The sequence below is a fragment of the Triturus cristatus genome, chromosome 12, assembly GCF_964204655.1.
Source record: "Triturus cristatus chromosome 12, aTriCri1.1, whole genome shotgun sequence".
Lineage (NCBI taxonomy): Eukaryota > Metazoa > Chordata > Amphibia > Caudata > Salamandridae > Triturus > Triturus cristatus.
In genome coordinates this window covers 660,915,526-660,937,368 of record NC_140595.1, presented here as the reverse complement: position 1 = coordinate 660,937,368, position 21,843 = coordinate 660,915,526, and the positions used below count along the sequence as shown (strand labels likewise).

The 21,843-nt window shown below is 41.1% G+C and overlaps 21 non-coding genes across 21 annotated transcripts; 5 read left to right on the top strand and 16 right to left on the bottom strand.

Annotated features, from left to right (window-relative positions):
* Positions 1-435: 435 nt before the first annotated feature.
* On the bottom strand, positions 436-507 carry TRNAT-UGU (transfer RNA threonine (anticodon UGU)). Its single transcript has one exon. It is a non-coding gene; the product is annotated as a tRNA-Thr (tRNA).
* Positions 508-1,590: 1,083 nt separating this feature from the next.
* TRNAI-UAU (transfer RNA isoleucine (anticodon UAU)) lies at positions 1,591-1,685 on the top strand. Its single transcript has 2 exons — positions 1,591-1,628; positions 1,650-1,685. It is a non-coding gene; the product is annotated as a tRNA-Ile (tRNA).
* Positions 1,686-2,859: 1,174 nt separating this feature from the next.
* On the bottom strand, positions 2,860-2,931 carry TRNAT-UGU (transfer RNA threonine (anticodon UGU)). Its single transcript has one exon. It is a non-coding gene; the product is annotated as a tRNA-Thr (tRNA).
* Positions 2,932-3,520: 589 nt separating this feature from the next.
* Positions 3,521-3,602, bottom strand: TRNAS-GCU (transfer RNA serine (anticodon GCU)). Its single transcript has one exon. It is a non-coding gene; the product is annotated as a tRNA-Ser (tRNA).
* A 2,331-nt stretch (positions 3,603-5,933) lies between these two features.
* On the bottom strand, positions 5,934-6,015 carry TRNAS-GCU (transfer RNA serine (anticodon GCU)). The gene has a single exon. It is a non-coding gene; the product is annotated as a tRNA-Ser (tRNA).
* A 1,681-nt stretch (positions 6,016-7,696) lies between these two features.
* Positions 7,697-7,768, bottom strand: TRNAT-UGU (transfer RNA threonine (anticodon UGU)). The gene has a single exon. It is a non-coding gene; the product is annotated as a tRNA-Thr (tRNA).
* A 589-nt stretch (positions 7,769-8,357) lies between these two features.
* Positions 8,358-8,439, bottom strand: TRNAS-GCU (transfer RNA serine (anticodon GCU)). Its single transcript has one exon. It is a non-coding gene; the product is annotated as a tRNA-Ser (tRNA).
* A 412-nt stretch (positions 8,440-8,851) lies between these two features.
* Positions 8,852-8,946, top strand: TRNAI-UAU (transfer RNA isoleucine (anticodon UAU)). Its single transcript has 2 exons — positions 8,852-8,889; positions 8,911-8,946. It is a non-coding gene; the product is annotated as a tRNA-Ile (tRNA).
* Positions 8,947-10,109: 1,163 nt separating this feature from the next.
* On the bottom strand, positions 10,110-10,181 carry TRNAT-UGU (transfer RNA threonine (anticodon UGU)). Its single transcript has one exon. It is a non-coding gene; the product is annotated as a tRNA-Thr (tRNA).
* A 589-nt stretch (positions 10,182-10,770) lies between these two features.
* TRNAS-GCU (transfer RNA serine (anticodon GCU)) lies at positions 10,771-10,852 on the bottom strand. Its single transcript has one exon. It is a non-coding gene; the product is annotated as a tRNA-Ser (tRNA).
* Positions 10,853-11,264: 412 nt separating this feature from the next.
* TRNAI-UAU (transfer RNA isoleucine (anticodon UAU)) lies at positions 11,265-11,359 on the top strand. The gene is made up of 2 exons: positions 11,265-11,302; positions 11,324-11,359. It is a non-coding gene; the product is annotated as a tRNA-Ile (tRNA).
* Positions 11,360-12,533: 1,174 nt separating this feature from the next.
* Positions 12,534-12,605, bottom strand: TRNAT-UGU (transfer RNA threonine (anticodon UGU)). The gene has a single exon. It is a non-coding gene; the product is annotated as a tRNA-Thr (tRNA).
* A 589-nt stretch (positions 12,606-13,194) lies between these two features.
* Positions 13,195-13,276, bottom strand: TRNAS-GCU (transfer RNA serine (anticodon GCU)). The gene has a single exon. It is a non-coding gene; the product is annotated as a tRNA-Ser (tRNA).
* A 412-nt stretch (positions 13,277-13,688) lies between these two features.
* TRNAI-UAU (transfer RNA isoleucine (anticodon UAU)) lies at positions 13,689-13,783 on the top strand. Its single transcript has 2 exons — positions 13,689-13,726; positions 13,748-13,783. It is a non-coding gene; the product is annotated as a tRNA-Ile (tRNA).
* Positions 13,784-14,957: 1,174 nt separating this feature from the next.
* On the bottom strand, positions 14,958-15,029 carry TRNAT-UGU (transfer RNA threonine (anticodon UGU)). The gene has a single exon. It is a non-coding gene; the product is annotated as a tRNA-Thr (tRNA).
* A 589-nt stretch (positions 15,030-15,618) lies between these two features.
* On the bottom strand, positions 15,619-15,700 carry TRNAS-GCU (transfer RNA serine (anticodon GCU)). The gene has a single exon. It is a non-coding gene; the product is annotated as a tRNA-Ser (tRNA).
* A 1,681-nt stretch (positions 15,701-17,381) lies between these two features.
* On the bottom strand, positions 17,382-17,453 carry TRNAT-UGU (transfer RNA threonine (anticodon UGU)). Its single transcript has one exon. It is a non-coding gene; the product is annotated as a tRNA-Thr (tRNA).
* A 589-nt stretch (positions 17,454-18,042) lies between these two features.
* On the bottom strand, positions 18,043-18,124 carry TRNAS-GCU (transfer RNA serine (anticodon GCU)). The gene has a single exon. It is a non-coding gene; the product is annotated as a tRNA-Ser (tRNA).
* Positions 18,125-18,536: 412 nt separating this feature from the next.
* Positions 18,537-18,631, top strand: TRNAI-UAU (transfer RNA isoleucine (anticodon UAU)). The gene is made up of 2 exons: positions 18,537-18,574; positions 18,596-18,631. It is a non-coding gene; the product is annotated as a tRNA-Ile (tRNA).
* Positions 18,632-19,805: 1,174 nt separating this feature from the next.
* Positions 19,806-19,877, bottom strand: TRNAT-UGU (transfer RNA threonine (anticodon UGU)). Its single transcript has one exon. It is a non-coding gene; the product is annotated as a tRNA-Thr (tRNA).
* A 589-nt stretch (positions 19,878-20,466) lies between these two features.
* Positions 20,467-20,548, bottom strand: TRNAS-GCU (transfer RNA serine (anticodon GCU)). Its single transcript has one exon. It is a non-coding gene; the product is annotated as a tRNA-Ser (tRNA).
* Between the last annotated feature and the right edge of the window lie 1,295 nt (positions 20,549-21,843).

Genomic DNA, 21,843 nt, shown 5'->3' with positions numbered 1-21,843 from the left:
GGGTGGGGTTTTGAGGAGTAACCTCATTTGCCTAAGAGCCGGGGTATCTGGGAAAAAAAGTATTTTATGGGGGAAGACTTTCACATCTCCTTGGTGAAATTTGTAGGGCCTTATAACATCCTTTCTGTGGATGCAGATTCAGTCGGAACAGAGGTCCTAGTCCTTGCTCTGCCTTTCAAAGGAACTGTAAATATGCATGGCTTATTTGGCTTTGCCCGGCAGGGCTTGCCCGGCAGGGTGAGAATGGCGTTTGTCAGGCGTTCGTCAGGCGATCGGAAGGGGTGAGGCAATAATTTATAATTCAATGATCTTCATTATATTTTCTTGATAATATGAAAGCAGGAAAGGGAAGCTTGACAATAAGCAATCCTAAAGCAAGGTGTGACTCCAGGGAAGAATGACTTGAAAACAACATACAGAAAGACTCATGTAAAAAGGCCCTGATGAGGCTTGAACTCATGACCCCTGGTTTACAAGACCAGTGCTCTGCCACTGAGCTACAAGGCCAGTCAGCACACAGGATGTAAATTGCAACATGTATTCTTACTGAGGTATGAATAGATCTATGATTTTGAGACTCTGTATGGAAACGTAGTTGCATATGAATGTCCACGTGCGCGCACACATTGAAGACCATGCTTAAGGCACTTTTTTTGGAAGTATGAAAAACTACATTTTCATATGAGAAAATAAGAGTTTTCGCATTCAAGACCATACCGATAGCTCTAGTTAGTATGTCTGCAATCAGTGACATATAGAGAACCCACTTATTAGAAGTGATCTGTCTCTGTGGGGCAGACATATGTTAACAGTCATTCATTTGAGACGGCCTAAACTTTAGGAGTAAGAGCTGCTTTCTTATCAATCTATTTATCCAAACTGGTTAATAAGCCAGGAGTGAGTGAAAGGCAATCCTCTGGAAACTCCATGAAAGATCTAATTTCTATTACGCACAAAATACTTCACTTTATTTGACATATTTGTTAAAATGGAACAGTCAGATGATCCCATCTAGCGGATCCTGGCTCTGTCTTGAAAGAGAGTGTAATTATACTACAAGAAATGCTGGCCATCAAAAGAGACTCTGATGGCTTTCCGACGAAGGTGGGATTCGAACCCACGCGTGCAGAGCACAATGGATTAGCAGTCCATCGCCTTAACCACTCGGTCACCTCGTCTGCCCTACAGCCCCATCTGAACCCTTGCTTCACAAAAGGTACTGAAGTGTCAATATACTGTACCTAAAAAAGAAAAAAACAGCTGAGGCAAGATCTCACATTCCATGTCTTCCCCCAATCAGGGACCTACATTTCATTTTTGGGAAATTCTTACTATGTGCTAATTACAAATATTCATAAGATTCCCCTAGACTTTGTCAGAACTGTCAAGATATAATTCTATGGGGTTTTGAATTGACAGAGCATATGTTATAGGACAATTATAGAATCTATTCCGTTTGGACTGTATTTTTAATAGTCATGATAACATGCTAGCATGTGAGTCGATCTTGCACAGTGAATGATGGAGCAGTGTCTGTCATCTACTTGGTCAGCTGTAGATGGCTCACCTGGGGAGATGTGAAAAGAGAGAGCTCCAGTGGCGCAATCGGTTAGCGCGCGGTACTTATACAGCAGTACTTGCACTGAGCCATGCCGAAGTTGTGAGTTCGAGCCTCACCTGGAGCAGCCGTGTTGTTTTTCATAAACCATTTCACAAAAAGTAAAGTTTAAACTCAGAGTATGGACGGCCCTTGCTAGAGAGTCTTTACTTCTTATAGGATCTACGTGTCCTACTCCTCTGGGTGCCAAATATCACATATCCTCCGCGATGCTCAGTTTAAACATTCCATGATGTGCCATCTTGCATTTCATGCAAACACCACATCAGTGCATTTAAAAATACATTTGTAGAATAATAAATATGATGAAAACAGTGTTCTCACATGATAACCATAAACTGAAGAGCTGCAAAAAATGCTGTATCAGCTACTTACAATAAAAGGTGACTCGAAAAAACTAGCAAAAGAAGAGCATCATCATATTAAAGGTTCTATTCACCATCTTGAGTTGCACCATAGCAGCTTATGGTGCTTTTCTGCTCAGAGTGTGCCTCCAATCCCACATTCATTTTTAATTTCTTTGCAGTTTAAAAAACAACAATTACTGCTCGAAGTTCACTTTTCAAAACCATTCAACCTATTAAATGTATTTCTCTAACCTATGAATGTGGTCCATGTTCACTTTTCCTCATCTTCATCTCGATACTCCTTTCCCAGAAACCAGGTTCACTTCTTCATTCATCCCACCCATCCAAAGTCACCAAATCTTTGAAGCAAGTCTGCCTATTCTCCCTTTCTCTCTATGTACAAGATACCTTGTATCATTTGAATGGACAGCAGGAGAGAAGGATATTTATGGTGAGTGGGGGTGGGGTTTTGAGGAGTAACCTCATTTGCCTAAGAGCCGGGGTATCTGGGAAAAAAAGTATTTTATGGGGGAAGACTTTCACATCTCCTTGGTGAAATTTGTAGGGCCTTATAACATCCTTTCTGTGGATGCAGATTCAGTCGGAACAGAGGTCCTAGTCCTCGCTCTGCCTTTCAAAGGAACTGTAAATATGCATGGCTTATTTGGCTTTGCCCGGCAGGGCTTGCCCGCCAGGGTGAGAATGGCGTTTGTCAGGCGTTCGTCAGGCGATCGGAAGGGGTGAGGCAATAATTTATAATTCAATGATCTTCATGATATTTTCTTGATAATATGAAAGCAGGAAAGGGAAGCTTGGCAATAAGCAATCCTAAAGCAAGGTGTGACTCCAGGGAAGAATGACTTGAAAACAACATACAGAAAGACTCATGTAAAAAGGCCCTGATGAGGCTTGAACTCATGACCCCTGGTTTACAAGACCAGTGCTCTGCCACTGAGCTACAAGGCCAGTCTGCACGCAGAATGTAAATTGCAACATGTATTCTTACTGAGGTATGAATATATCTATGATTTTGAGACTCTGTATGGAAACGTAGTTGCATATGAATGTCCACGTGCGCGCACACATTGAAGACCATGCTTAAGGCACTTTTTTTGGAAGTATGAAAAACTATATTTTCATATGAGAAAATAAGAGTTTTCGCATTCAAGACCATACCGATAGCTCTAGTTAGTATGTCTGCAATCAGTGACATATAGAGAACCCACTTATTAGAAGTGATCTGTCTCTGTGGGGCAGACATATGTTAACAGTCATTCATTTGAGACGGCCTAAACTTTAGGAGTAAGAGCTGCTTTCTTATCAATCTATTTATCCAAACTGGTTAATAAGCCAGGAGTGAGTGAAAGGCAATCCTCTGGAAACTCCATGAAAGATCTAATTTCTATTACGCACAAAATACTTCACTTTATTTGACATATTTGTTAAAATGGAACAGTCAGATGATCCCATCTAGCGGATCCTGGCTCTGTCTTGAAAGAGAGTGTAATTATACTTCAAGAAATGCTGGCCATCAAAAGAGACTCTGATGGCTTTCCGACAAAGGTGGGATTCGAACCCACGCGTGCAGAGCACAATGGATTAGCAGTCCATCGCCTTAACCACTCGGCCACCTCGTCTGCCCTACAGCCCCATCTGAAACCTTGCTTCACAAAAGGTACTGAAGTGTCAATATACTGTACCTAAAAAAGAAAAAAACAGCTGAGGCAAGATCTCACATTCCACGTCTTCCCCCAATCAGGGACCTACATTTCATTTTTGGGAAATTCTTACTATGTGCTAATTACAAATATTCATAAGATTCCCCTAGACTTTGTCAGAACTGTCAAGATATAATTCTATGGGGTTTTGAATTGACAGAGCATATGTTATAGGACAATTATAGAATCTATTCCGTTTGGACTGTATTTTTAATAGTCATGATAACATGCTAGCATGTGAGTCGATCTTGCACAGTGAATGATGGAGCAGTGTCTGTCATCTACTTGGTCAGCTGTAGATGGCTCACCTGGGGAGATGTGAAAAGAGAGAGCTCCAGTGGTGCAATCGGTTAGCGCCCGGTACTTATACAGCAGTACTTGCACTGAGCCATGCCGAGGTTGTGAGTTCAAGCCTCACCTGGAGCAGCCGTGTTGTTTTTCATAAACCATTTCACAAAAAGTAAAGTTTAAACTCAGAGTATGGACGGCCCTTGCTAGAGAGTCTTTACTTCTTATAGGATCTACGTGTCCTACTCCTCTGGGTGCCAAATATCACATATCCTCCGCGATGCTCAGTTTAAACATTCCATGATGTGCCATCTTGCATTTCATGCAAACACCACATCAGTGCATTTAAAAATACATTTGTAGAATAATAAATATGATGAAAACAGTGTTCTCACATGATAACCATAAACTGAAGAGCTGCAAAAAATGCTGTATCAGCTACTTACAATAAAAGGTGACTCGAAAAAACTAGCAAAAGAAGAGCATCATCATATTAAAGGTTCTATTCACCATCTTGAGTTGCACCATAGCAGCTTATGGTGCTTTTCTGCTCAGAGTGTGCCTCCAATCCCACATTCATTTTTAATTTCTTTGCAGTTTAAAAAACAACAATTACTGCTCGAAGTTCACTTTTCAAAACCATTCAACCTATTAAATGTATTTCTCTAACCTATGAATGTGGTCCATGTTCACTTTTCCTCATCTTCATCTCGATACTCCTTTCCCAGAAACCAGGTTCACTTCTTCATTCATCCCACCCATCCAAAGTCACCAAATCTTTGAAGCAAGTCTGCCTATTCTCCCTTTCTCTCTATGTACAAGATACCTTGTATCATTTGAATGGACAGCAGGAGAGAAGGATATTTATGGTGAGTGGGGGTGGGGTTTTGAGGAGTAACCTCATTTGCCTAAGAGCCGGGGTATCTGGGAAAAAAAGTATTTTATGGAGGAAGACTTTCACATCTCCTTGGTGAAATTTGTAGGGCCTTATAACATCCTTTCTGTGGATGCAGATTCAGTCGGAACAGAGGTCCTAGTCCTCGCTCTGCCTTTCAAAGGAACTGTAAATATGCATGGCTTATTTGGCTTTGCCCGGCAGGGCTTGCCCGGCAGGGTGAGAATGGCGTTCGTCAGGCGATCGGAAGGGGTGAGGCAATAATTTATAATTCAATGATCTTCATGATATTTTCTTGATAATATGAAAGCAGGAAAGGGAAGCTTGGCAATAAGCAATCCTAAAGCAAGGTGTGACTCCAGGGAAGAATGACTTGAAAACAACATACAGAAAGACTCATGTAAAAAGGCCCTGATGAGGCTTGAACTCATGACCCCTGGTTAACAAGACCAGTGCTCTGCCACTGAGCTACAAGGCCAGTCGGCACACAGGATGTAAATTGCAACATGTATTCTTACTGAGGTATGAATATATCTATGATTTTGAGACTCTGTATGGAAACGTAGTTGCATATGAATGTCCACGTGCGCGCACACATTGAAGACCATGCTTAAGGCACTTTTTTTGGAAGTATGAAAAACTACATTTTCATATGAGAAAATAAGAGTTTTCGCATTCAAGACCATACCGATAGCTCTAGTTAGTATGTCTGCAATCAGTGACATATAGAGAACCCACTTATTAGAAGTGATCTGTCTCTGTGGGGCAGACATATGTTAACAGTCATTCATTTGAGACGGCCTAAACTTTAGGAGTAAGAGCTGCTTTCTTATCAATCTATTTATCCAAACTGGTTAATAAGCCAGGAGTGAGTGAAAGGCAATCCTCTGGAAACTCCATGAAATATCTAATTTCTATTACGCACAAAATACTTCACTTTATTTGACATATTTGTTAAAATGGAACAGTCAGATGATCCCATTTAGCGGATCCTGGCTCTGTCTTGAAAGAGAGTGTAATTATACTACAAGAAATGCTGGCCATCAAAAGAGCCTCTGATGGCTTTCCGACGAAGGTGGGATTCGAACCCACGCGTGCAGAGCACAATGGATTAGCAGTCCATCGCCTTAACCACTCGGCCACCTCGTCTGCCCTACAGCCCCATCTGAAACCTTGCTTCACAAAAGGTACTGAAGTGTCAATATACTGTACCTAAAAAAGAAAAAAACAGCTGAGGCAAGATCTCACATTCCACGTCTTCCCCCAATCAGGGACCTACATTTCATTTTTGGGAAATTCTTACTATGTGCTAATTACAAATATTCATAAGATTCCCCTAGACTTTGTCAGAACTGTCAAGATATAATTCTATGGGGTTTTGAATTGACAGAGCATATGTTATAGGACAATTATAGAATCTATTCCGTTTGGACTGTATTTTTAATAGTCATGATAACATGCTAGCATGTGAGTCGATCTTGCACAGTGAATGATGGAGCAGTGTCTGTCATCTACTTGGTCAGCTGTAGATGGCTCACCTGGGGAAATGTGAAAAGAGAGAGCTCCAGTGGCGCAATCGATTAGCGCGCGGTACTTATACAGCAGTACTTGCACTGAGCCATGCTGAGGTTGTGAGTTCGAGCCTCACCTGGAGCAGCCGTGTTGTTTTTCATAAACCATTTCACAAAAAGTAAAGTTTAAACTCAGAGTATGGACGGCCCTTGCTAGAGAGTCTTTACTTCTTATAGGATCTACGTGACCTACTCCTCTGGGTGCCAAATATCACATATCCTCCGCGATGCTCAGTTTAAACATTCCATGATGTGCCATCTTGCATTTCATGCAAACACCACATCAGTGCATTTAAAAATACATTTGTAGAATAATAAATATGATGAAAACAGTGTTCTCACATGATAACCATAAACTGAAGAGCTGCAAAAAATGCTGTATCAGCTACTTACAATAAAAGGTGACTCGAAAAAACTAGCAAAAGAAGAGCATCATCATATTAAAGGTTCTATTCACCATCTTGAGTTGCACCATAGCAGCTTATGGTGCTTTTCTGCTCAGAGTGTGCCTCCAATCCCACATTCATTTTTAATTTCTTTGCAGTTTAAAAAACAACAATTACTGCTCGAAGTTCACTTTTCAAAACCATTCAACCTATTAAATGTATTTCTCTAACCTATGAATGTGGTCCATGTTCACTTTTCCTCATCTTCATCTCGATACTCCTTTCCCAGAAACCAGGTTCACTTCTTCATTCATCCCACCCATCCAAAGTCACCAAATCTTTGAAGCAAGTCTGCCTATTCTCCCTTTCTCTCTATGTACAAGATACCTTGTATCATTTGAATGGACAGCAGGAGAGAAGGATATTTATGGTGAGTGGGGGTGGGGTTTTGAGGAGTAACCTCATTTGCCTAAGAGCCGGGGTATCTGGGAAAAAAAGTATTTTATGGGGGAAGACTTTCACATCTCCTTGGTGAAATTTGTAGGGCCTTATAACATCCTTTCTGTGGATGCAGATTCAGTCGGAACAGAGGTCCTAGTCCTCGCTCTGCCTTTCAAAGGAACTGTAAATATGCATGGCTTATTTGGCTTTGCCCGGCAGGGCTTGCCCGCCAGGGTGAGAATGGCGTTTGTCAGGCGTTCGTCAGGCGATCGGAAGGGGTGAGGCAATAATTTATAATTCAATGATCTTCATGATATTTTCTTGATAATATGAAAGCAGGAAAGGGAAGCTTGGCAATAAGCAATCCTAAAGCAAGGTGTGACTCCAGGGAAGAATGACTTGAAAACAACATACAGAAAGACTCATGTAAAAAGGCCCTGATGAGGCTTGAACTCATGACCCCTGGTTTACAAGACCAGTGCTCTGCCACTGAGCTACAAGGCCAGTCTGCACGCAGAATGTAAATTGCAACATGTATTCTTACTGAGGTATGAATATATCTATGATTTTGAGACTCTGTATGGAAACGTAGTTGCATATGAATGTCCACGTGCGCGCACACATTGAAGACCATGCTTAAGGCACTTTTTTTGGAAGTATGAAAAACTACATTTTCATATGAGAAAATAAGAGTTTTCGCATTCAAGACCATACCGATAGCTCTAGTTAGTATGTCTGCAATCAGTGACATATAGAGAACCCACTTATTAGAAGTGATCTGTCTCTGTGGGGCAGACATATGTTAACAGTCATTCATTTGAGACGGCCTAAACTTTAGGAGTAAGAGCTGCTTTCTTATCAATCTATTTATCCAAACTGGTTAATAAGCCAGGAGTGAGTGAAAGGCAATCCTCTGGAAACCCCATGAAAGATCTAATTTCTATTACGCACAAAATACTTCACTTTATTTGACATATTTGTTAAAATGGAACAGTCAGATGATCCCATCTAGCGGATCCTGGCTTTGTCTTGAAAGAGAGTGTAATTATACTTCAAGAAATGCTGGCCATCAAAAGAGACTCTGATGGCTTTCCGACGAAGGTGGGATTCGAACCCACGCGTGCAGAGCACAATGGATTAGCAGTCCATCGCCTTAACCACTCGGCCACCTCGTCTGCCCTACAGCCCCATCTGAAACCTTGCTTCACAAAAGGTACTGAAGTGTCAATATACTGTACCTAAAAAAGAAAAAAACAGCTGAGGCAAGATCTCACATTCCACGTCTTCCCCCAATCAGGGACCTACATTTCATTTTTGGGAAATTCTTACTATGTGCTAATTACAAATATTCATAAGATTCCCCTAGACTTTGTCAGAACTGTCAAGATATAATTCTATGGGGTTTTGAATTGACAGAGCATATGTTATAGGACAATTAGAGAATCTATTCCGTTTGGACTGTATTTTTAATAGTCATGATAACATGCTAGCATGTGAGTCGATCTTGCACAGTGAATGATGGAGCAGTGTCTGTCATCTACTTGGTCAGCTGTAGATGGCTCACCTGGGGAGATGTGAAAAGAGAGAGCTCCAGTGGCGCAATTGGTTAGCGCACGGTACTTATACAGCAGTACTTGCACTGAGCCATGCCGAGGTTGTGAGTTCAAGCCTCACCTGGAGCAGCCGTGTTGTTTTTCATAAACCATTTCACAAAAAGTAAAGTTTAAACTCAGAGTATGGACGGCCCTTGCTAGAGAGTCTTTACTTCTTATAGGATCTACGTGTCCTACTCCTCTGGGTGCCAAATATCACATATCCTCCGCGATGCTCAGTTTAAACATTCCATGATGTGCCATCTTGCATTTCATGCAAACACCACATCAGTGCATTTAAAAATACATTTGTAGAATAATAAATATGATGAAAACAGTGTTCTCACATGATAACCATAAACTGAAGAGCTGCAAAAAATGCTGTATCAGCTACTTACAATAAAAGGTGACTCGAAAAAACTAGCAAAAGAAGAGCATCATCATATTAAAGGTTCTATTCACCATCTTGAGTTGCACCATAGCAGCTTATGGTGCTTTTCTGCTCAGAGTGTGCCTCCAATCCCACATTCATTTTTAATTTCTTTGCAGTTTAAAAAACAACAATTACTGCTCGAAGTTCACTTTTCAAAACCATTCAACCTATTAAATGTATTTCTCTAACCTATGAATGTGGTCCATGTTCACTTTTCCTCATCTTCATCTCGATACTCCTTTCCCAGAAACCAGGTTCACTTCTTCATTCATCCCACCCATCCAAAGTCACCAAATCTTTGAAGCAAGTCTGCCTATTCTCCCTTTCTCTCTATGTACAAGATACCTTGTATCATTTGAATGGACAGCAGGAGAGAAGGATATTTATGGTGAGTGGGGGTGGGGTTTTGAGGAGTAACCTCATTTGCCTAAGAGCCGGTGTATCTGGGAAAAAAAGTATTTTATGGGGGAAGACTTTCACATCTCCTTGGTGAAATTTGTAGGGCCTTATAACATCCTTTCTGTGGATGCAGATTCAGTCGGAACAGAGGTCCTAGTCCTCGCTCTGCCTTTCAAAGGAACTGTAAATATGCATGGCTTATTTGGCTTTGCCCGGCAGGGCTTGCCCGGCAGGGTGAGAATGGCGTTCGTCAGGCGATCGGAAGGGGTGAGGCAATAATTTATAATTCAATGATCTTCATGATATTTTCTTGATAATATGAAAGCAGGAAAGGGAAGCTTGGCAATAAGCAATCCTAAAGCAAGGTGTGACTCCAGGGAAGAATGACTTGAAAACAACATACAGAAAGACTCATGTAAAAAGGCCCTGATGAGGCTTGAACTCATGACCCCTGGTTTACAAGACCAGTGCTCTGCCACTGAGCTACAAGGCCAGTCTGCACGCAGGATGTAAATTGCAACATGTATTCTTACTGAGGTATGAATATATCTATGATTTTGAGACTCTGTATGGAAACGTAGTTGCATATGAATGTCCACGTGCGCGCACACATTGAAGACCATGCTTAAGGCACTTTTTTTGGAAGTATGAAAAACTACATTTTCATATGAGAAAATAAGAGTTTTCGCATTCAAGACCATACCGATAGCTCTAGTTAGTATGTCTGCAATCAGTGACATATAGAGAACCCACTTATTAGAAGTGATCTGTCTCTGTGGGGCAGACATATGTTAACAGTCATTCATTTGAGACGGCCTAAACTTTAGGAGTAAGAGCTGCTTTCTTATCAATCTATTTATCCAAACTGGTTAATAAGCCAGGAGTGAGTGAAAGGCAATCCTCTGGAAACTCCATGAAAGATCTAATTTCTATTACGCACAAAATACTTCACTTTATTTGACATATTTGTTAAAATGGAACAGTCAGATGATCCCATCTAGCGGATCCTGGCTCTGTCTTGAAAGAGAGTGTAATTATACTACAAGAAATGCTGGCCATCAAAAGAGACTCTGATGGCTTTCCGACGAAGGTGGGATTCGAACCCACGCGTGCAGAGCACAATGGATTAGCAGTCCATCGCCTTAACCACTCGGCCACCTCGTCTGCCCTACAGCCCCATCTGAAACCTTGCTTCACAAAAGGTACTGAAGTGTCAATATACTGTACCTAAAAAAGAAAAAAACAGCTGAGGCAAGATCTCACATTCCACGTCTTCCCCCAATCAGGGACCTACATTTCATTTTTGGGAAATTCTTACTATGTGCTAATTACAAATATTCATAAGATTCCCCTAGACTTTGTCAGAACTGTCAAGATATAATTCTATGGGGTTTTGAATAGACAGAGCATATGTTATAGGACAATTATAGAATCTATTCCGTTTGGACTGTATTTTTAATAGTCATGATAACATGCTAGCATGTGAGTCGATCTTGCACAGTGAATGATGGAGCAGTGTCTGTCATCTACTTGGTCAGCTGTAGATGGCTCACCTGGGGAGATGTGAAAAGAGAGAGCTCCAGTGGCGCAATCGGTTAGCGCGCGGTACTTATACAGCAGTACTTGCACTGAGCCATGCCGAGGTTGTGAGTTCGAGCCTCACCTGGAGCAGCCGTGTTGTTTTTCATAAACCATTTCACAAAAAGTAAAGTTTAAACTCAGAGTATGGACGGCCCTTGCTAGAGAGTCTTTACTTCTTATAGGATCTACGTGTCCTACTCCTCTGGGTGCCAAATATCACATATCCTCCGCGATGCTCAGTTTAAACATTCCATGATGTGCCATCTTGCATTTCATGCAAACACCACATCAGTGCATTTAAAAATACATTTGTAGAATAATAAATATGATGAAAACAGTGTTCTCACATGATAACCATAAACTGAAGAGCTGCAAAAAATGCTGTATCAGCTACTTACAATAAAAGGTGACTCGAAAAAACTAGCAAAAGAAGAGCATCATCATATTAAAGGTTCTATTCACCATCTTGAGTTGCACCATAGCAGCTTATGGTGCTTTTCTGCTCAGAGTGTGCCTCCAATCCCACATTCATTTTTAATTTCTTTGCAGTTTAAAACACAACAATTACTGCTCGAAGTTCACTTTTCAAAACCATTCAACCTATTAAATGTATTTCTCTAACCTATGAATGTGGTCCATGTTCACTTTTCCTCATCTTCATCTCGATACTCCTTTCCCAGAAACCAGGTTCACTTCTTCATTCAACCCACCCATCCAAAGTCACCAAATCTTTGAAGCAAGTCTGCCTATTCTCCCTTTCTCTCTATGTACAAGATACCTTGTATCATTTGAATGGACAGCAGGAGAGAAGGATATTTATGGTGAGTGGGGGTGGGGTTTTGAGGAGTAACCTCATTTGCCTAAGAGCCGGGGTATCTGGGAAAAAAAGTATTTTATGGGGGAAGACTTTCACATCTCCTTGGTGAAATTTGTAGGGCCTTATAACATCCTTTCTGTGGATGCAGATTCAGTCGGAACAGAGGTCCTAGTCCTCGCTCTGCCTTTCAAAGGAACTGTAAATATGCATGGCTTATTTGGCTTTGCCCGGCAGGGCTTGCCCGGCAGGGTGAGAATGGCGTTTGTCAGGCGTTCGTCAGGCGATCGGAAGTGGTGAGGCAATAATTTATAATTCAATGATCTTCATTATATTTTCTTGATAATATGAAAGCAGGAAAGGGAAGCTTGACAATAAGCAATCCTAAAGCAAGGTGTGACTCCAGGGAAGAATGACTTGAAAACAACATACAGAAAGACTCATGTAAAAAGGCCCTGATGAGGCTTGAACTCATGACCCCTGGTTTACAAGACCAGTGCTCTGCCACTGAGCTACAAGGCCAGTCGGCACACAGGATGTAAATTGCAACATGTATTCTTACTGAGGTATGAATATATCTATGATTTTGAGACTCTGTATGGAAACGTAGTTGCATATGAATGTCCACGTGCGCGCACACATTGAAGACCATGCTTAAGGCACTTTTTTTGGAAGTATGAAAAACTACATTTTCATATGAGAAAATAAGAGTTTTCGCATTCAAGACCATACCGATAGCTCTAGTTAGTATGTCTGCAATCAGTGACATATAGAGAACCCACTTATTAGAAGTGATCTGTCTCTGTGGGGCAGACATATGTTAACAGTCATTCATTTGAGACGGCCTAAACTTTAAGAGTAAGAGCTGCTTTCTTATCAATCTATTTATCCAAACTGGTTAATAAGCCAGGAGTGAGTGAAAGGCAATCCTCTGGAAACTCCATGAAAGATCTAATTTCTATTACGCACAAAATACTTCACTTTATTTGACATATTTGTTAAAATGGAACAGTCAGATGATCCCATCTAGCGGATCCTGGCTCTGTCTTGAAAGAGAGTGTAATTATACTACAAGAAATGCTGGCCATCAAAAGAGACTCTGATGGCTTTCCGACGAAGGTGGGATTCGAACCCACGCGTGCAGAGCACAATGGATTAGCAGTCCATCGCCTTAACCACTCGGCCACCTCGTCTGCCCTACAGCCCCATCTGAAACCTTGCTTCACAAAAGGTACTGAAGTGTCAATATACTGTACCTAAAAAAGAAAAAAACAGCTGAGGCAAGATCTCACATTCCACGTCTTCCCCCAATCAGGGACCTACATTTCATTTTTGGGAAATTCTTACTATGTGCTAATTACAAATATTCATAAGATTCCCCTAGACTTTGTCAGAACTGTCAAGATATAATTCTATGGGGTTTTGAATTGACAGAGCATATGTTATAGGACAATTATAGAATCTATTCCGTTTGGACTGTATTTTTAATAGTCATGATAACATGCTAGCATGTGAGTCGATTTTGCACAGTGAATGATGGAGCAGTGTCTGTCATCTACTTGGTCAGCTGTAGATGGCTCACCTGGGGAGATGTGAAAAGAGAGAGCTCCAGTGGCGCAATCGGTTAGCGCGCGGTACTTATACAGCAGTACTTGCACTGAGCCATGCTGAGGTTGTGAGTTCGAGCCTCACCTGGAGCAGCCGTGTTGTTTTTCATAAACCATTTCACAAAAAGTAAAGTTTAAACTCAGAGTATGGACGGCCCTTGCTAGAGAGTCTTTACTTCTTATAGGATCTACGTGTCCTACTCCTCTGGGTGCCAAATATCACATATCCTCCGCGATGCTCAGTTTAAACATTCCATGATGTGCCATCTTGCATTTCATGCAAACACCACATCAGTGCATTTAAAAATACATTTGTAGAATAATAAATATGATGAAAACAGTGTTCTCACATGATAACCATAAACTGAAGAGCTGCAAAAAATGCTGTATCAGCTACTTACAATAAAAGGTGACTCGAAAAAACTAGCAAAAGAAGAGCATCATCATATTAAAGGTTCTATTCACCATCTTGAGTTGCACCATAGCAGCTTATGGTGCTTTTCTGCTCAGAGTGTGCCTCCAATCCCACATTCATTTTTAATTTCTTTGCAGTTTAAAAAACAACAATTACTGCTCGAAGTTCACTTTTCAAAACCATTCAACCTATTAAATGTATTTCTCTAACCTATGAATGTGGTCCATGTTCACTTTTCCTCATCTTCATCTCGATACTCCTTTCCCAGAAACCAGGTTCACTTCTTCATTCATCCCACCCATCCAAAGTCACCAAATCTTTGAAGCAAGTCTGCCTATTCTCCCTTTCTCTCTATGTACAAGATACCTTGTATCATTTGAATGGACAGCAGGAGAGAAGGATATTTATGGTGAGTGGGGGTGGGGTTTTGAGGAGTAACCTCATTTGCCTAAGAGCCGGGGTATCTGGGAAAAAAAGTATTTTATGGGGGAAGACTTTCACATCTCCTTGGTGAAATTTGTAGGGCCTTATAACATCCTTTCTGTGGATGCAGATTCAGTCGGAACAGAAGTCCTAGTCCTCGCTCTGCCTTTCAAAGGAACTGTAAATATGCATGGCTTATTTGGCTTTGCCCGGCAGGGCTTGCCCGCCAGGGTGAGAATGGCGTTTGTCAGGCGTTCGTCAGGCGATCGGAAGGGGTGAGGCAATAATTTATAATTCAATGATCTTCATGATATTTTCTTGATAATATGAAAGCAGGAAAGGGAAGCTTGGCAATAAGCAATCCTAAAGCAAGGTGTGACTCCAGGGAAGAATGACTTGAAAACAACATACAGAAAGACTCATGTAAAAAGGCCCTGATGAGGCTTGAACTCATGACCCCTGGTTTACAAGACCAGTGCTCTGCCACTGAGCTACAAGGCCAGTCTGTACGCAGGATGTAAATTGCAACATGTATTCTTACTGAGGTATGAATATATCTATGATTTTGAGACTCTGTATGGAAACGTAGTTGCATATGAATGTCCACGTGCGCGCACACATTGAAGACCATGCTTAAGGCACTTTTTTTGGAAGTATGAAAAACTACATTTTCATATGAGAAAATAAGAGTTTTCGCATTCAAGACCATACCGATAGCTCTAGTTAGTATGTCTGCAATCAGTGACATATAGAGAACCCACTTATTAGAAGTGATCTGTCTCTGTGGGGCAGACATATGTTAACAGTCATTCATTTGAGACGGCCTAAACTTTAGGAGTAAGAGCTGCTTTCTTATCAATCTATTTATCCGAACTGGTTAATAAGCCAGGAGTGAGTGAAAGGCAATCCTCTGGAAACTCCATGAAAGATCTAATTTCTATTACGCACAAAATACTTCACTTTATTTGACATATTTGTTAAAATGGAACAGTCAGATGATCCCATCTAGCGGATCCTGGCTCTGTCTTGAAAGAGAGTGTAATTATACTACAAGAAATGCTGGCCATCAAAAGAGACTCTGATGGCTTTCCGACGAAGGTGGGATTCGAACCCACGCGTGCAGAGAACAATGGATTAGCAGTCCATCGCCTTAACCACTCGGCCACCTCGTCTGCCCTACAGCCCCATCTGAAACCTTGCTTCACAAAAGGTACTGAAGTGTCAATATACTGTACCTAAAAAAGAAAAAAACAGCTGAGGCAAGATCTCACATTCCACGTCTTCCCCCAATCAGGGACCTACATTTCATTTTTGGGAAATTCTTACTATGTGCTAATTACAAATATTCATAAGATTCCCCTAGACTTTGTCAGAACTGTCAAGATATAATTCTATGGGGTTTTGAATTGACAGAGCATATGTTATAGGACAATTATAGAATCTATTCCGTTTGGACTGTATTTTTAATAGTCATGATAACATGCTAGCATGTGAGTCGATTTTGCACAGTGAATGATGGAGCAGTGTCTGTCATCTACTTGGTCAGCTGTAGATGGCTCACCTGGGGAGATGTGAAAAGAGAGAGCTCCAGTGGCGCAATCGGTTAGCGCGCGGTACTTATACAGCAGTACTTGCACTGAGCCATGCTGAGCTGGTGAGTTCGAGCCTCACCTGGAGCAGCCGTGTTGTTTTTCATAAACCATTTCACAAAAAGTAAAGTTTAAACTCAGAGTATGGACGGCCCTTGCTAGAGAGTCTTTACTTCTTATAGGATCTACGTGTCCTACTCCTCTGGGTGCCAAATATCACATATCCTCCGCGATGCTCAGTTTAAACATTCCATGATGTGCCATCTTGCATTTCATGCAAACACCACATCAGTGCATTTAAAAATACATTTGTAGAATAATAAATATGATGAAAACAGTGTTCTCACATGATAACCATAAACTGAAGAGCTGCAAAAAATGCTGTATCAGCTACTTACAATAAAAGGTTACTCGAAAAAACTAGCAAAAGAAGAGCATCATCATATTAAAGGTTCTATTCACCATCTTGAGTTGCACCATAGCAGCTTATGGTGCTTTTCTGCTCAGAGTGTGCCTCCAATCCCACATTCATTTTTAATTTCTTTGCAGTTTAAAAAACAACAATTACTGCTCGAAGTTCACTTTTCAAAACCATTCAACCTATTAAATGTATTTCTCTAACCTATGAATGTGGTCCATGTTCACTTTTCCTCATCTTCATCTCGATACTCCTTTCCCAGAAACCAGGTTCACTTCTTCATTCAACCCACCCATCCAAAGTCACCAAATCTTTGAAGCAAGTCTGCCTATTCTCCCTTTCTCTCTATGTACAAGATACCTTGTATCATTTGAATGGACAGCAGGAGAGAAGGATATTTATGGTGAGTGGGGGTGGGGTTTTGAGGAGTAACCTCATTTGCCTAAGAGCCGGGGTATCTGGGAAAAAAAGTATTTTATGGGGGAAGACTTTCACATCTCCTTGGTGAAATTTGTAGGGCCTTATAACATCCTTTCTGTGGATGCAGATTCAGTCGGAACAGAGGTCCTAGTCCTCGCTCTGCCTTTCAAAGGAACTGTAAATATGCATGGCTTATTTGGCTTTGCCCGGCAGGGCTTGCCCGGCAGGGTGAGAATGGCGTTTGTCAGGCGTTCGTCAGGCGATCGGAAGTGGTGAGGCAATAATTTATAATTCAATGATCTTCATTATATTTTCTTGATAATATGAAAGCAGGAAAGGGAAGCTTGACAATAAGCAATCCTAAAGCAAGGTGTGACTCCAGGGAAGAATGACTTGAAAACAACATACAGAAAGACTCATGTAAAAAGGCCCTGATGAGGCTTGAACTCATGACCCCTGGTTTACAAGACCAGTGCTCTGCCACTGAGCTACAAGGCCAGTCGGCACACAGGATGTAAATTGCAACATGTATTCTTACTGAGGTATGAATATATCTATGATTTTGAGACTCTGTATGGAAACGTAGTTGCATATGAATGTCCACGTGCGCGCACACATTGAAGACCATGCTTAAGGCACTTTTTTTGGAAGTATGAAAAACTACATTTTCATATGAGAAAATAAGAGTTTTCGCATTCAAGACCATACCGATAGCTCTAGTTAGTATGTCTGCAATCAGTGACATATAGAGAACCCACTTATTAGAAGTGATCTGTCTCTGTGGGGCAGACATATGTTAACAGTCATTCATTTGAGACGGCCTAAACTTTAAGAGTAAGAGCTGCTTTCTTATCAATCTATTTATCCAAACTGGTTAATAAGCCAGGAGTGAGTGAAAGGCAATCCTCTGGAAACTCCATGAAAGATCTAATTTCTATTACGCACAAAATACTTCACTTTATTTGACATATTTGTTAAAATGGAACAGTCAGATGATCCCATCTAGCGGATCCTGGCTCTGTCTTGAAAGAGAGTGTAATTATACTACAAGAAATGCTGGCCATCAAAAGAGACTCTGATGGCTTTCCGACGAAGGTGGGATTCGAACCCACGCGTGCAGAGCACAATGGATTAGCAGTCCATCGCCTTAACCACTCGGCCACCTCGTCTGCCCTACAGCCCCATCTGAAACCTTGCTTCACAAAAGGTACTGAAGTGTCAATATACTGTACCTAAAAAAGAAAAAAACAGCTGAGGCAAGATCTCACATTCCACGTCTTCCCCCAATCAGGGACCTACATTTCATTTTTGGGAAATTCTTACTATGTGCTAATTACAAATATTCATAAGATTCCCCTAGACTTTGTCAGAACTGTCAAGATATAATTCTATGGGGTTTTGAATTGACAGAGCATATGTTATAGGACAATTATAGAATCTATTCCGTTTGGACTGTATTTTTAATAGTCATGATAACATGCTAGCATGTGAGTCGATTTTGCACAGTGAATGATGGAGCAGTGTCTGTCATCTACTTGGTCAGCTGTAGATGGCTCACCTGGGGAGATGTGAAAAGAGAGAGCTCCAGTGGCGCAATCGGTTAGCGCGCGGTACTTATACAGCAGTACTTGCACTGAGCCATGCTGAGGTTGTGAGTTCGAGCCTCACCTGGAGCAGCCGTGTTGTTTTTCATAAACCATTTCACAAAAAGTAAAGTTTAAACTCAGAGTATGGACGGCCCTTGCTAGAGAGTCTTTACTTCTTATAGGATCTACGTGTCCTACTCCTCTGGGTGCCAAATATCACATATCCTCCGCGATGCTCAGTTTAAACATTCCATGATGTGCCATCTTGCATTTCATGCAAACACCACATCAGTGCATTTAAAAATACATTTGTAGAATAATAAATATGATGAAAACAGTGTTCTCACATGATAACCATAAACTGAAGAGCTGCAAAAAATGCTGTATCAGCTACTTACAATAAAAGGTGACTCGAAAAAACTAGCAAAAGAAGAGCATCATCATATTAAAGGTTCTATTCACCATCTTGAGTTGCACCATAGCAGCTTATGGTGCTTTTCTGCTCAGAGTGTGCCTCCAATCCCACATTCATTTTTAATTTCTTTGCAGTTTAAAAAACAACAATTACTGCTCGAAGTTCACTTTTCAAAACCATTCAACCTATTAAATGTATTTCTCTAACCTATGAATGTGGTCCATGTTCACTTTTCCTCATCTTCATCTCGATACTCCTTTCCCAGAAACCAGGTTCACTTCTTCATTCATCCCACCCATCCAAAGTCACCAAATCTTTGAAGCAAGTCTGCCTATTCTCCCTTTCTCTCTATGTACAAGATACCTTGTATCATTTGAATGGACAGCAGGAGAGAAGGATATTTATGGTGAGTGGGGGTGGGGTTTTGAGGAGTAACCTCATTTGCCTAAGAGCCGGGGTATCTGGGAAAAAAAGTATTTTATGGGGGAAGACTTTCACATCTCCTTGGTGAAATTTGTAGGGCCTTATAACATCCTTTCTGTGGATGCAGATTCAGTCGGAACAGAAGTCCTAGTCCTCGCTCTGCCTTTCAAAGGAACTGTAAATATGCATGGCTTATTTGGCTTTGCCCGGCAGGGCTTGCCCGCCAGGGTGAGAATGGCGTTTGTCAGGCGTTCGTCAGGCGATCGGAAGGGGTGAGGCAATAATTTATAATTCAATGATCTTCATGATATTTTCTTGATAATATGAAAGCAGGAAAGGGAAGCTTGGCAATAAGCAATCCTAAAGCAAGGTGTGACTCCAGGGAAGAATGACTTGAAAACAACATACAGAAAGACTCATGTAAAAAGGCCCTGATGAGGCTTGAACTCATGACCCCTGGTTTACAAGACCAGTGCTCTGCCACTGAGCTACAAGGCCAGTCTGTACGCAGGATGTAAATTGCAACATGTATTCTTACTGAGGTATGAATATATCTATGATTTTGAGACTCTGTATGGAAACGTAGTTGCATATGAATGTCCACGTGCGCGCACACATTGAAGACCATGCTTAAGGCACTTTTTTTGGAAGTATGAAAAACTACATTTTCATATGAGAAAATAAGAGTTTTCGCATTCAAGACCATACCGATAGCTCTAGTTAGTATGTCTGCAATCAGTGACATATAGAGAACCCACTTATTAGAAGTGATCTGTCTCTGTGGGGCAGACATATGTTAACAGTCATTCATTTGAGACGGCCTAAACTTTAGGAGTAAGAGCTGCTTTCTTATCAATCTATTTATCCGAACTGGTTAATAAGCCTGGAGTGAGTGAAAGGCAATCCTCTGGAAACTCCATGAAAGATCTAATTTCTATTACGCACAAAATACTTCACTTTATTTGACATATTTGTTAAAATGGAACAGTCAGATGATCCCATCTAGCGGATCCTGGCTCTGTCTTGAAAGAGAGTGTAATTATACTACAAGAAATGCTGGCCATCAAAAGAGACTCTGATGGCTTTCCGACGAAGGTGGGATTCGAACCCACGCGTGCAGAGAACAATGGATTAGCAGTCCATCGCCTTAACCACTCGGCCACCTCGTCTGCCCTACAGCCCCATCTGAAACCTTGCTTCACAAAAGGTACTGAAGTGTCAATATACTGTACCTAAAAAAGAAAAAAACAGCTGAGGCAAGATCTCACATTCCACGTCTTCCCCCAATCAGGGACCTACATTTCATTTTTGGGAAATTCTTACTATGTGCTAATTACAAATATTCATAAGATTCCCCTAGACTTTGTCAGAACTGTCAAGATATAATTCTATGGGGTTTTGAATTGACAGAGCATATGTTATAGGACAATTATAGAATCTATTCCGTTTGGACTGTATTTTTAATAGTCATGATAACATGCTAGCATGTGAGTCGATTTTGCACAGTGAATGATGGAGCAGTGTCTGTCATCTACTTGGTCAGCTGTAGATGGCTCACCTGGGGAGATGTGAAAAGAGAGAGCTCCAGTGGCGCAATCGGTTAGCGCGCGGTACTTATACAGCAGTACTTGCACTGAGCCATGCTGAGCTGGTGAGTTCGAGCCTCACCTGGAGCAGCCGTGTTGTTTTTCATAAACCATTTCACAAAAAGTAAAGTTTAAACTCAGAGTATGGACGGCCCTTGCTAGAGAGTCTTTACTTCTTATAGGATCTACGTGTCCTACTCCTCTGGGTGCCAAATATCACATATCCTCCGCGATGCTCAGTTTAAACATTCCATGATGTGCCATCTTGCATTTCATGCAAACACCACATCAGTGCATTTAAAAATACATTTGTAGAATAATAAATATGATGAAAACAGTGTTCTCACATGATAACCATAAACTGAAGAGCTGCAAAAAATGCTGTATCAGCTACTTACAATAAAAGGTTACTCGAAAAAACTAGCAAAAGAAGAGCATCATCATATTAAAGGTTCTATTCACCATCTTGAGTTGCACCATAGCAGCTTATGGTGCTTTTCTGCTCAGAGTGTGCCTCCAATCCCACATTCATTTTTAATTTCTTTGCAGTTTAAAAAACAACAATTACTGCTCGAAGTTCACTTTTCAAAACCATTCAACCTATTAAATGTATTTCTCTAACCTATGAATGTGGTCCATGTTCACTTTTCCTCATCTTCATCTCGATACTCCTTTCCCAGAAACCAGGTTCACTTCTTCATTCATCCCACCCATCCAAAGTCACCAAATCTTTGAAGCAAGTCTGCCTATTCTCCCTTTCTCTCTATGTACAAGATACCTTTTATCATTTGAATGGACAGCAGGAGAGAAGGATATTTATGGTGAGTGGGGGTGGGGTTTTGAGGAGTAACCTCATTTGCCTAAGAGCCGGGGTATCT